General features: G+C 31.8%; 1 pseudogene; it reads left to right on the top strand.

Moving 5' to 3' along the window:
• The first annotated feature begins 919 nt into the window (after nt 1-919).
• Nucleotides 920-4,671, top strand: LOC127078546 (uncharacterized; annotated as a pseudogene).
• The last annotated feature ends 8,416 nt before the right edge of the window (nt 4,672-13,087 follow it).

The raw sequence follows: 13,087 nt of genomic DNA, 5'->3' as shown, positions 1-13,087 counted from the left end.
ATATTCTTTTATTAGAAGGAGTCAATAATAATTTTGAGATATAAAATCATTGAATAATATTAATAGTCATTAATATATTACAAAATAAAAAAGTTTAAACTCATATATCACAATCATTTTTAAAAAATATATTTAAGGTTCAGGTTTAAGGATTTTATGTTCGTCGGCTTGATTGAAGAATGCATAAAGAGATTTAATATGAAAGAATTCAAGTAAGAGTGAATTGGATGAAACTAAAGTTCCTCTTCGTCATTTAATTGTCTATATTATGGTTATACAGACAAATTATCTAGTCGTGGAAATTATAAATTTTATCTTATAAATTTATAGTGTTTTTTCAGTTAATCACCTCAAATATAAAAATTGTATCGTCTTTTACACTCTATATCACTTTTTGAGTCATTCATTCAATCTAATTTAAATTATTTAAATAAAATATATTTATTCTTATTTATAAATGTCAATTCTTTATATTAATTCAAAATTAATAAAAAATAATTTTATCTATCATAAAATATATAAAGAAATAATTAAATCATTCTTATTTTTAATATTGTAGCTTAATATTCTATTATTATTACTATTGTTAATTATTAATGTAGAGTCAATTTAATAAAAATTATTATTATTAGTTAAATATTATATTATTTATATTATTATTATTATTATTATTATTATTATTATTTATTCTTAATGTAGGATCAAGTAAATAACATGATTAAGGTTTTTATTAAAAGTTCTATCATGATAACACGTGAATAGGGGTTTTGTTAAAAGTTCTCTCATGATAACACGTGAATAGGGGTTTTGTTAAAAGTTCTATCATGATGGCACGTGAATAGGGTTGCCAACCTGAATTTATATATTAAGATTAACCTATGTTTACGGTTTCTCTGAGTATATTTAGGGTTTAGACATTATGATCCACGGACCTTGCGGCATAATCAACCGAAAGTCTCCATGTATGAAAGACGCACATTGTAAAAAAAGGTATCCCAAACAATTCTTGGATGAAACACGTCAAGGCACTGACTCATATCCCGAGTATAGGAGAAGTTTTGATGAGTCTGTATCGTTAGGTAAAGATAGGTCTGTCGATAATAGATGGGTGGTTCCTTATAACCCTTAGTTACTGTTAAAGTATGATTGTCACATCAATGTAGAGATTTGCAGTAGCATTAAAAGTATCAAGTATCTATACAAATATGTGTACAAGGGCCCTGATCGTGTGGCTATGGAGGTTCATAAAGGATCATACATGAATGAAGTTCAGCAATATGTTGATGCAAGATGGATTTGTGCTCCCGAGGCATTATGGAAAATATTTCGATTCACTTTTTACCGATTATATCCTTCGGTTGAAAGATTACATATCCACTTGCCGAACCGCCATCAAGTGCGCTTTTATGATCATCAGCAAATTGCATATGTGTTAAATAATGAACGCAACTCCAAAACAATGCTCACACAATTCTTTGCATTGAATCTACGAGATCCACATGCAAGAAAGTATATGTATAGAGAGATTCCAGAGCATTATTGTTGGAACAAGCGGGATATGGAATGGCATCATAGGCGATCAACAAGAAAAGTTATCGGGAGAATCTATACGGTATCACCTTCGGAGGGAGATAAGTTTTACTTGCGACTGTTGTTATCTCATGTCACAGGTCCAACCATTTGGGAATATCTTCTTACAAATAATGGCATGACTTTCAGTATATTCAAAAAATCAGCCGAGGATAGGGGATTTCTAGAGACTGATCATAGTATTCGTGATTGTTTGGTTGAGGTTACGAGTCTCCGAATGCCATATTCTTTACGAAGGTTATTTGTGACGATTTTAATATTTTGTGAACCTACTGATGTTAGAGGCCTTTGGAATGAGTTTTTTACACATATGGTAGAGGATTATCAAATAGCTAACAATGTTGTGGAATCAGACTTAACTAATATGTTGTTGAAGGACTTGAATGAACTCTTAAACCTGCACGGTAAAAAGATTGAAGATTATGATCTCCCATCTTTACCCCCTAATGCAATAGACAGAGGTGCAGTTCCAAGTATCATACAAGAGGAGTTAGCGATCGATATCCCCAATGAAGATATTGAATCTATTGCTAAGTTAAATAATGATCAAATGATTGCATTCAACACCATTATGAATGTAATTGTTCAAAAACACAGTGGGGTATTTTTTGTTGATGGTCCAGGAGGAACAGGTAAAACATTCCTTTATAGAACATTAATGGCAAGTTTAAGAAGTAGAGGAGAAATTGTCTTAGCAACTGCATCATCTGGTATAGCTGCAACATTGTTACCCGGTGGTAGAACTGCACACTCTCGATTTAAGATACCTATTGATATTCAACCGAGTTCCATTTGTGGTATTCAAAAGCAAAAGGATCTTGCAAATCTCATTAGAGTTGCTGCCACAATAATTTGGGATGAAGCACCAATGACAAACAAAAATTGTTTGGAAGCCTTAGATCGATCATTACAAGACATTTGTAGCAATAATGCTCCATTTGGTGGAAAAGTTCTGATCATGGGGGGGGGGGGGGGGGGATTTTCGTCAAGTTCTTCCTATTGTAAGAAAAGGTACTAAGGCACAAATGATTTCAGCGTGTATTGTTCAGTCTCATTTATGGAATCATACCAAGATTTTGCATTTGCGTCAAAATATGCGATCATTTCATGATCAAGAGTTTGCAGAATTTCTTATTCGCATTGGTGATGGTGTTGAACCTACCAAACCAGATGACATGGTGAGGTTACCTTTACATATTGCAATCCCATGGGATGGTGAACATTCCATACAAGTACTTATCCAACATATTTTTCCTAATTTAGAATTGCATGGTTGGGATGCCCCATATATGATACAAAGAGCTATTTTGACACCAACAAATGATGATGTCCAGAAATTGAATGATATGATTATCGATCAGTTTCCAGGAGAAGAACATAATTTGTTATCGTTTGACGAGGTTGAAGGAGATAATCATAATTTATACCAGCAAGAATTCTTAAACTCAATTCCACAAGGTAGTTTGCCACCACATATTCTAAAGATAAAAAAGGGTGCACCATTGATGTTGTTACGAAATCTAGATCCTAGATATGGATTGTGTAATGGGACCCGGTTATTATGTCGTGGTTTATTTATGAATATGTTGGATGTGGAAATCTTGACAGGAAGCAACGCAAGAAAACGTGCTTTTTTGCCTAGAATTAAAATAAAAACATCTGCAAGTGATGGACTTCCTTTTGTCCTTAGTAGAAAGCAGTTTCCTGTGCGACTAAGTTTTGCAATTACAATAAATAAATCACAAGGACAAACCATTCCAAATGTTGAAATATATCTTCCACGACATGTTTTTAGTCATGGACAGTTATATGTGGCTTTATCCATGGGTGTTTCACAGACTACAACAAGAGTTTTAACCAGGGAAGGAAAATTGAAAGGAGAAGATGGTGACTACACAAAAAATGTAGTATACAAACAAATTCTTTTATCGCACCCGCAGGTATTTATTAAGTACATTGAAAAAATTGCTCACATGTTGATTCCCATTTTGGTTACACGACATACCAAGCTTATATTATATTATTTATATCATAGATAGATAATAACTAAATATAATTTTCTTTTGCTTTAATATACAGCCAAACTAGAACACGGTGAAATCTTTCAATTATGTAAGGAGTTGAGACGAAAGAATGTTGAAACTTGCTTCGACATGAAAGTAAGTTATACGTAATCATTTATTTTATGCTTTTATGTTAGATATAAATGGGGTGATAGTTATTCTCACTATTCTTATGCAATAAATTTTAGATAACAGACTTTGAAGATAAATGGAACACATGGAAGGATGAACAAAGTATTTCATCCATCGGCAAACTCAACAATAAGGTGTATTTATCTTTTCCGTAATACGTATAAAAAAAATTATAAAGATTTATCACTCTTTCAGTAACATTTTTATCATCCTCATTGAAACAGGTCAAACGTTTGAAAATTTACTCCATCGATTGGAGCTCCACAGTGATAACAGATAAAACACAACTTTGGAAAATGGTGAAAAGAGAAATAATATCTCAAAGGATGAAGAGGTTTTTATTTAATTCATTTAAGAATATATTTACTCTAGATTATTTTTGAATGCATGAATTTAACTTCTATTTGTGGTTTATGTAAATAAAACCATATATATTTACTAAGTCCATTGTTTTCCTTATTTACCAGAAATCCAGGTAATTCAGAAACAAGTCATAATTATTGTTCTACCAAATCTAGACTAAAACAAAGTATCTCCATTCTCCATATATTATTTGTGTCGCAATAAACCACATTATATTCAAACGAGTCAAGTGTTCTGAATGTATTTCTTTTATAATATGACATTTCGTCATGTATTTGTAGTTTTTTAAATCTCAAGAGCGCATTGATAAAGGGATGTACGAAGAATTGATTCAAATCTTTATAAGGTAAGCAAAAGGTATATTACACTACTTACTATTAATTTTACTATCTTTTTCTCTAAAAAAAATTCTAATTTAAGAGTCTTACATTTTTTCTTTACTACGGAAAACAATTGCAGGGAAAAAGAAAATACTTCGAATAGAGATTTCATGTTCGGCATTCCTCTTAAAGAACGTCATTGATTACACAATATCAATATTACTTTCCATGTTTCGATATAATTTTGAATATCTTTATTTACCATTTTCAAAATGTAATAATATTATTTTTAATGCGACCTACCGTAGAAACCTCATAAAAAGAAAAACAAATATTTATTTTTCTCTGTTGTGCGCATTAAAAAAAGCGGACAGACGGGTACGGGAGTGCCCGTCTGAACGCTAGTAACAATAATATAACTTAATATTAATATGTAAAAAAAATAAAAATAATACTAATATTAATATATTCCCATTTAACTAATAACGTTATTATAATCTATTATATCCCTGCTATTAAAACAAATAATCATCATAATTATTATTTTTTACTAATGTGTTTTAATAAGACAAAATGTCTTAGTTACCAATGGTAATATCTCTCTGGCATAACTCCACAAATTATTACGTTTTAAGCAATATTTCTGAATTAAAACAAATCCCTAAGAGGGACTACAAAAGTCAAAATGACCCTCACTACGCCAAATAAGGGAAAAGAGGGCGCTTATTTTGGCCTATAACAGCGCTTTTAAGCGCCCTCTAAAGTGGCGCTGGCATAGGTAAAGACAGCGCTTTGTTTTCCTGGAGAAAGCGCTCTCTAAAGTGGCCCTTTAAGGGCCACATTATAGTGCGCTTTCAGAAAAAAACGCCCTCTGAAGTGGTCCATAAAGGGCCACCTTAGAGGGCGCTTTCTGGACAAAGCGCCCTCTAAAGTTGTCAATGTAAAGTGTTTAGAGGGCGCTTCCTACAGAAAGCGCCCTCTAAAGTGTTAGTTATTTTAAAAAAATTTGTTTGAAACACAGTGGGTATTTAATTGGGAACCTGTTCGCATGCTGCAAAAGTGTAAAATTCATATTGATTTCATCCTTTAATCCAATATTATACACCATTAATCCATTGATATATACAACATGAATCCATTTATATACAACATTAATCCTCCATATATACAACATTAATATATTGATATTCATGCATGTACAACAACATTCCATACATATATGTACAACAACTACAACCTATATGATTCTATGATCAATAATGAATTGACACAATTCATCCTTCATTTCATCCAAATGAGCTCTTGAGTAAGATTTGTATTCGTCAAAGTACTACAATTAAAAGAATAAAACATATTCATGATTTAGTAACAAATTAGATGAAATATCCGATAATATTAAAATAAACCCTAAGTTATTATTCCATACCATTTTTGGGATGTCTATACGATTCAACGCAATGATATCTCTCATAAATCTCAATACAAAAAATCCACAATCGATCGAATTGTTTTGCTGAGGACACTACACAGAAAAACAAACAATATATATATATATATATTATATAATATATATATAATATATATATATATATATATAGTTAATTTCTTACAAACACTATTATAAGCAAAAAACAAACACTATTATAAGCAAAAATAAGAAACTTAATATATACCTGAACTCTGACCCAGGTAATGTCCTTCCTATTACGATAATTCTTTTTCGATCTAAATTTTAGTATTGCCCTAACAAAATAAAAACGTATATTGAGATCAATCTGACAGACATAATTAAATATACAAATACACACGAATATTTAGGGGAATTTCACTTACGCGTCAACCGTCTTCTTCATACTCGGATATTTACTCCAATCACCCGGTAACGAATCGAGATAATACACCATTAGTCTCGAAAGATCCATAGCAACCAACACCCAGTGACCACTGTAAAATAAAACAAAAATTTAGATGCATGAAAATTTTCTACGTAAAAGATATACATAGATTAGAATGAAATTATTAGAAAGAAAATCTAACCCGTTGCCAGAATTAAACGGTAAAAAATACAAACTGGGTGTAGTATTATCGCCGGCCACCATGAATCTATCGACTAGTTCATTCATTACGGATGTTGGATTTTTCGTTATAAACGTTGTGTTGATACGGGAAGCAGCAATAAAATTGAATCGGTTACACAATTCAGTTCCCCGCATCAATGTGTCATACATATACCTTAAATAGAAACATAATAAACATTAGACTACTCATTGAAATGTGTAAATAAATTGTTCAACTAAGTAAATAATAGATTGATCGGAGTACCATATGTATGTATGAATGACAGGGATGCCCAATTCTTCGTGTTCAAAAAGTTGTTGCATGTCCTCCTTTGCAATTAATTCAGAATGAGCAATTCCGAAAACACCTTCATCCATATCTACACTACGGATGGCGCCGTGCATAATATCTGACTCTTCCACCATTTTCTCAAGACGCATCATAATTTGAGATTTTGTCCCGGACGTCGTTGGAATTTCCTTACTAGCTTTGTCCAACATTTGACCGGGAACCTAAAAATATAAATTAAATCATGACTTTTTGTGATGCAACAGAATCGTTGTGTACATAATTCAATGGGTATATATATTTGTACCTCTTTTTGAGATTTAGGATTTGTTTTTGTCCCGGACTTCGTTGGAATATCCTTACCAGCTTTTTTCAACATTCGACCGGGAACCTAAAAATTCATATAAATTAAATCATGAATTTTTGTGATGCAACAGAATCGTTGTGTATATAATTCAATGGGTATATATATTTTACCTCTTTTTGAGATTTAGGATTTGTTTTTGTCCCGGACTTCGTTGGAATATCCTTACCAGCTTTTTTCAACATTCGACCGGGAACCTAAAAATTCATATAAATTAAATCATGACTTTTTTGTGATACAACAGAATCGTTGTGTATATAATTCAATGGGTATATATATATTTGTACCTCTTTTTGAGATTTAGGATTTGTTTTTGTCCCGGACTTCGTTGGAATATCCTTACCAGCTTTTTTCAACATTCGACCGGGAACCTAAAAATTCATATAAATTAAATCATGACTTTTTGTGATGCAACAGAATCGTTGCGTATATAATTCAATGGGTATATATATTTGTACCTCTTTTTGAGATGCAACCGACTCGATGCGTCTTGAAATCTCTTTACCAGCTTTATGTGTGGGTCTTGTAGGAGTCTAACATTACCATGTGATAAGGATTGATTAAATATCATAATTGTAGCTGAATTGAAATGTGAATACTAAATATTCATAATCATTTAGAACATATATACCTCGACATCTGGGAAAATTAGATCTGACGGCCATCCAACAAAGGATCCGACTGCATCTCGCATCAATATTGTCTCTGAAACAACGTCAGGTAATGGTAGAAGCGCATCCGTATCTAATACAAGGTCAACCGAAACTTTCATATATCCCACCGGGAGGGGATTATGGTGAAGTAATTCACCCGAAGTGTTGTGCACTTTTCCCTTGCCAACTATGCGATAAGTTGGTGACGATAGATACAGCTGACAAGGTGTAATGCCCTAAACCAATAATAAATATGTTATTGTTAACGTGTATATGTGTCAAGTAAAAAAGTGCTATTTTAATTTCATAATAACATATATAATTACCTCGGGAAATTTCGGTTGACAATTGATACTAGCTCGGTCACTAGTATCTTTTGCCTCGGAACCGCGCCTTTCCTCTCTATACCTTGCATTCTCCTTTTGCAGTTCGAGTACTTGTGCCCTTAACTCCGCCAAGGTCTCCATCACCTCTTTGTTGGTAGGATTTTTTGTTTTTGGTTTTTTATAAAATGACGACGGAGTCACACCAAAACCCTTACCCCTCACACGACCGGAATACTCAGGAACATTTAGTACTCGACTAAGTAGGCTCCTGCAATCCTGGACCTCGGTTGAAGGTAAGGTTTGGGATAAAGTCTCCTGAAATATTATTAGAGGAGATTAAAAATGAATTATATGTCTAACAAAATTTTCGATATAATTAAAGAAATAATGTTATATATACTTACACATTCGTCATAAACATTTTGAACCGCTTCAACGACAGCCCCATCCTTCCCAACCCGAGCAGCCTTCCACAATACGTGCTCCGGAAGAGATGTTGCGTCACTTTTCTCCTCGGCTAGCTACACATTGAATCAGATTATAAGATCATCAATTATAACATATTGTGACAATGTATAAGCTCATAGCATTTGAATATACTCACAATTCTTTGTTGTAACCGTGCATATCCCGTACGCCCTTTTTTCTACGGATACGCGGGTTTTGATGCCCTTTTCCGATTTTTGTCGCTTACTTCCTGGATAAAAAAGTTTAAGGCATATCAGAACCAAGTAACTTAACAATTGTATAATACCATAATTAATAGACATTACATGGAATTTTTCGTTTCTTCGTTTGGCGACAAAGTTATCCCATTCTTCGGCTGAAATAATCTCCGCATACTTCATTGGCCGTTCTGCTTCAACAAATTTTCCTTCCTCATCTTTGAGAAATTTGTTGGACAAAAAGGATCGAAATCCTCGGAGTCTTTTTCCGGCCAATTGAATACAATATTTTTGCCGGCTTTCATCGATGTGAAAGGATCTCTAAAAAACATACACATGGAGTGTGTTATTATAAGTAATATTATAACAATATATGGTCAACAAATAGTCAACAAAAAAACGTATAACAATATATGGTAAGTACCTGTATCTCGGACCATATATTCAGAATATGTTGTCCAATTATCACATGTAATCAGAATATGTTGTCGAACAAGGAAACCAATGTAACTTGCCAACATTGAACCGTTAGGCTCAATTAGTTGGTCTTCAGCACTCCAATGTACTTCGAATTTTTCACCCTTGTCTCTTGCACGAATGATTGACTTCATAACAGTCAATCCTCGTTTGATTTCATTTTCAACATTGTTACGTGATCCACTCGCGTCATGGGTATCGTCTTGGTTACTAGCCATTTTATCTGTAATATAGAAATGATTCAATAAGACCCAAGTAAGACAATGACCATATTCGTGAAGCTACACAAAAAACACATTCATATACCTTCCATTTCTCTCATGTTACAACAATCTAAACTCTTTTTTTTTTCATCATTATTGAATACAAACTCACACACACCTACTGCATACAAAAGACCAATGCAAACTTATGGTGTTTGGAACATGAACAAACTTGCATCCATAATCATCAAATTTCCAAGCACAAGCTCAAACACACTCCAAATGACATCAGTTTTCAATCAGAAATAAAAAACCTTACATAACCATACAACATACAACATTCAGTGATCAAAACCATACACAAAAAAATAACAAAAAATGATTTTCAACAAGGTGCTCATGAACACCATATAGTGCTCGTTTGCCCTAAACAACATTAATCAACATAATGCACAAAATGTAAAACTCAGTTTAGAAAATGCCCTAATCAAACACCTGAAAATACAAACTATTGAGAGAAATACCTTCAAGGTGACGGTAACGATGGAGAAGAAAGTGAACAGCGACGGTGGACGCAGATAACTCAGTGAACGTGAACGCAGCAGCAGAAAAAGGCGATGGCGACGACGACGGTGAGGGAGGGAGAACGAACGGAGGACGAGAGTAATCGCAGTAGAGAGAAAACCCAGTTACGTAAACGAAATAGCATATAGCGAGGGAAAATAAAGAGACATGCAGTATATGTTATAATTTTAATGTTTACTAAAGGGGACCTTAGAGGGCGCTTGTGTAAAAAAAGCGCCCTCTAAAGGGGGCCTAAGAGGGCGCTTCTAAAAGCGCTCTCTAAGGCTTTCCAAAAGCGCCTTATAAACTGGAAATGTACATGGACTTAGAGAGCGCTTTTTTAAAAGCGCCCTCTAAGGGTACCCTTAGAGGGCGCTTTCATAAACGCGCCCTCTATTGGTGTCCCTCCATTTCCTCATTCTTTTTTCGCTTCACTTTAGAGGGCGCTTTGTTACAAAAGCGCCCTCTAAAGTGCGTTGTCTATTCCAGTTGTTCGCTCCTTATTTTTTCTCTTCACTTTAGAGTGCGCTTTTGTAATAAAGCGCCCTCTAAGGTGCGCTGTCTATTCCAGTTTTTGGCGTAGTGCCTCCTTTGACTTTTTAGCTTATTGGGGTTGACCATATGCCTTATAAAGGGCCATGAGCATGTCAATCACCTAGACTCTAAGTCATTGTTAAACTCTTGATTTGCTTAAACATTTTATTTTAATATTTTGAGTATTAAAAAAAAAATTCCCCTTGATTTTTAACAAAAAAATGAGAGGTATGTGGCATTTTGGTTGAAACATATTTTGTTGTTTTTTTATTTAAAAAGAAACAGATTTTACCTCGACTTTGAGTAACAATCGAGGTAAATATAACCTTGTTTATTCAGTTTCTTCAGCTTCTTCAGCGTTCTTAAACAAATCTTCGTCGTCCATTTAATGAGTATCAACGCTCAAGACACTATCATTAGTGATCCTCCTGAAACCTAAAACCTTTATTATAAAAGTATTCTGAATATTAAAATTTGATAGTAGTGAATCCACAAGAAACTATAGCGTTTTTGTGAAATCCTATATGTTTAATCATAACGCCAAAGATTTATGTGATGAATTGCAAGTTCAGAAGAAAAAAATCAGTTCAAAGATTTGTGTTCTAACATAATCTCTTAATTGAATATTTATTTTATTTATGTAACATTTTTTTGTTTTATATCAAACATTTGATCTTCCTCAAGATCAATGAAACAAGGATCCCCAACATTTGCTCTTCTCCAAGAGATTTAGCATTTGTTCTTAACCGACAACGATGACGATGAAGAACAACATTTTTACTTGAATATTTTGTGTAAACAGTGTAATATTTGGTTTAAACAATGTAGTTTGTGAACAAATTATTTATTATATTTTTTGTAAACAATATAATGAGTATTTAATATATATATATATATATATATATATATATATATATATATATATATATATATATATATATAATATATATATATATATATATATATATATATATATCTTTTCACTCAATTTTGTTATTAAACCAAGAGGTTTTCGAAAATATAAAAAAACTATTGTTGAGATTCAAACTCATGACCATTTAAACTAACTCCTCAGTTATTTTTAAACCGTGAGTAAAGTTCCCACTTTTCATGTTATCATTCGTTACCTTGATATTATAACTAAGGTGAAATTAATTTTGTGTCCGACATGACATGTGTTATTTGTTATAGTAAGAGTGTTGAAACAAAATCTCTAATAGTTAGAGAAAGCTATATAAATCCTCTTCTCTATTGAACTTCATATTTGGAAAATGCTTATGAAAGAGAGCTAGAACAAAGGTGTTGATGATTTACGTTATAATGTAATACGGTAAAATAAGAAACACATATTTCTAAACTCATTCATTTATATCGAAATGTTTTAGAGTTTCAATTACTCTTATTTTTGACCCATACTTCGCCAGGTATATTAGAAATAAAACTACATTTTTTTTAAAATAATTGATATTTAAATTTTTATTTGCATATAAAATTATCTTAATATTTAAATTTTTATTTGCATATAAAATTATCTTGCAGGCCATTTAGATTATGTATGCAATTATACTATTAATTTTTTAATGTGAAAGACAATAAATCAGAAAAAAAAATACTATGATAATTTAAAATGTATAAATTTAAAGAAAGGAGTATTAATTAATAAAATAATATTATTAAATACTTCTTTGTAAATTATATTTAATGTTGTATCTATATGTTCACATTCATTATTAGTCACCAATATCTTCAATCCTTTCCTTGAAGTAACCTTTGATATGGCAATATATATTTGTGTTAGAAAATTTGTTGTGTTAGATATACTCCAACATGTTTAAGTGATTGTCTTTACTTTTATCGATAGTCATTGCAAATGAAACAACTAAAGAAAATTGACATTCTTGAATTTTGAAAGATATTCTTTTACTAGAAGGAGTCAATGATAATCTTGGGATATAAAATCATTGACTAATATTTATAGTCATTAATATATTACAAAAATAAAAAAATTTAAACTCATATATCAAAATCATTTTTTAAAATATATTTACCTTCATACATGTGAAGGTTCAGGTTTAAGGATTTTGTGTTCGTCGGTTTGATTGAAGAATGCATAAAGAGATTTAGTATGAAAGAATTTAATGAAGAGTGAATTGGATGAAACTAAAGTTCCTCTTCGTCATTTAATTGTCTATATTATGGTTATATAGACAAATTATCTAGTCGTGAGAAATTATAAATTTTATCTTATAAATTTAGTGTTTTTTTAGTCAATCACCTCAAATATATAAATTGTATCGTCTTTTACGCTCTATATCACTTTTTGAGTCATTCATCCAATCTAATTTAAATTATTTAAATAAAATATATTTATTCTTATTTATAAATGTCAATTCTTTATATTAATTCAAAATTAATAAAAAATAATTTTATCTATCATAAAATATATAAAGAAATAATTAAATCATTCTTATTTTTAATATTGTAGCT

The sequence above is a fragment of the Lathyrus oleraceus genome, chromosome 5 (assembly GCF_024323335.1).
Source record: "Lathyrus oleraceus cultivar Zhongwan6 chromosome 5, CAAS_Psat_ZW6_1.0, whole genome shotgun sequence".
NCBI lineage: Eukaryota > Viridiplantae > Streptophyta > Magnoliopsida > Fabales > Fabaceae > Lathyrus > Lathyrus oleraceus.
The sequence above is the reverse complement of the archived record's forward strand: the minus strand, read 5'-3'. Positions and strand labels throughout refer to the sequence as shown.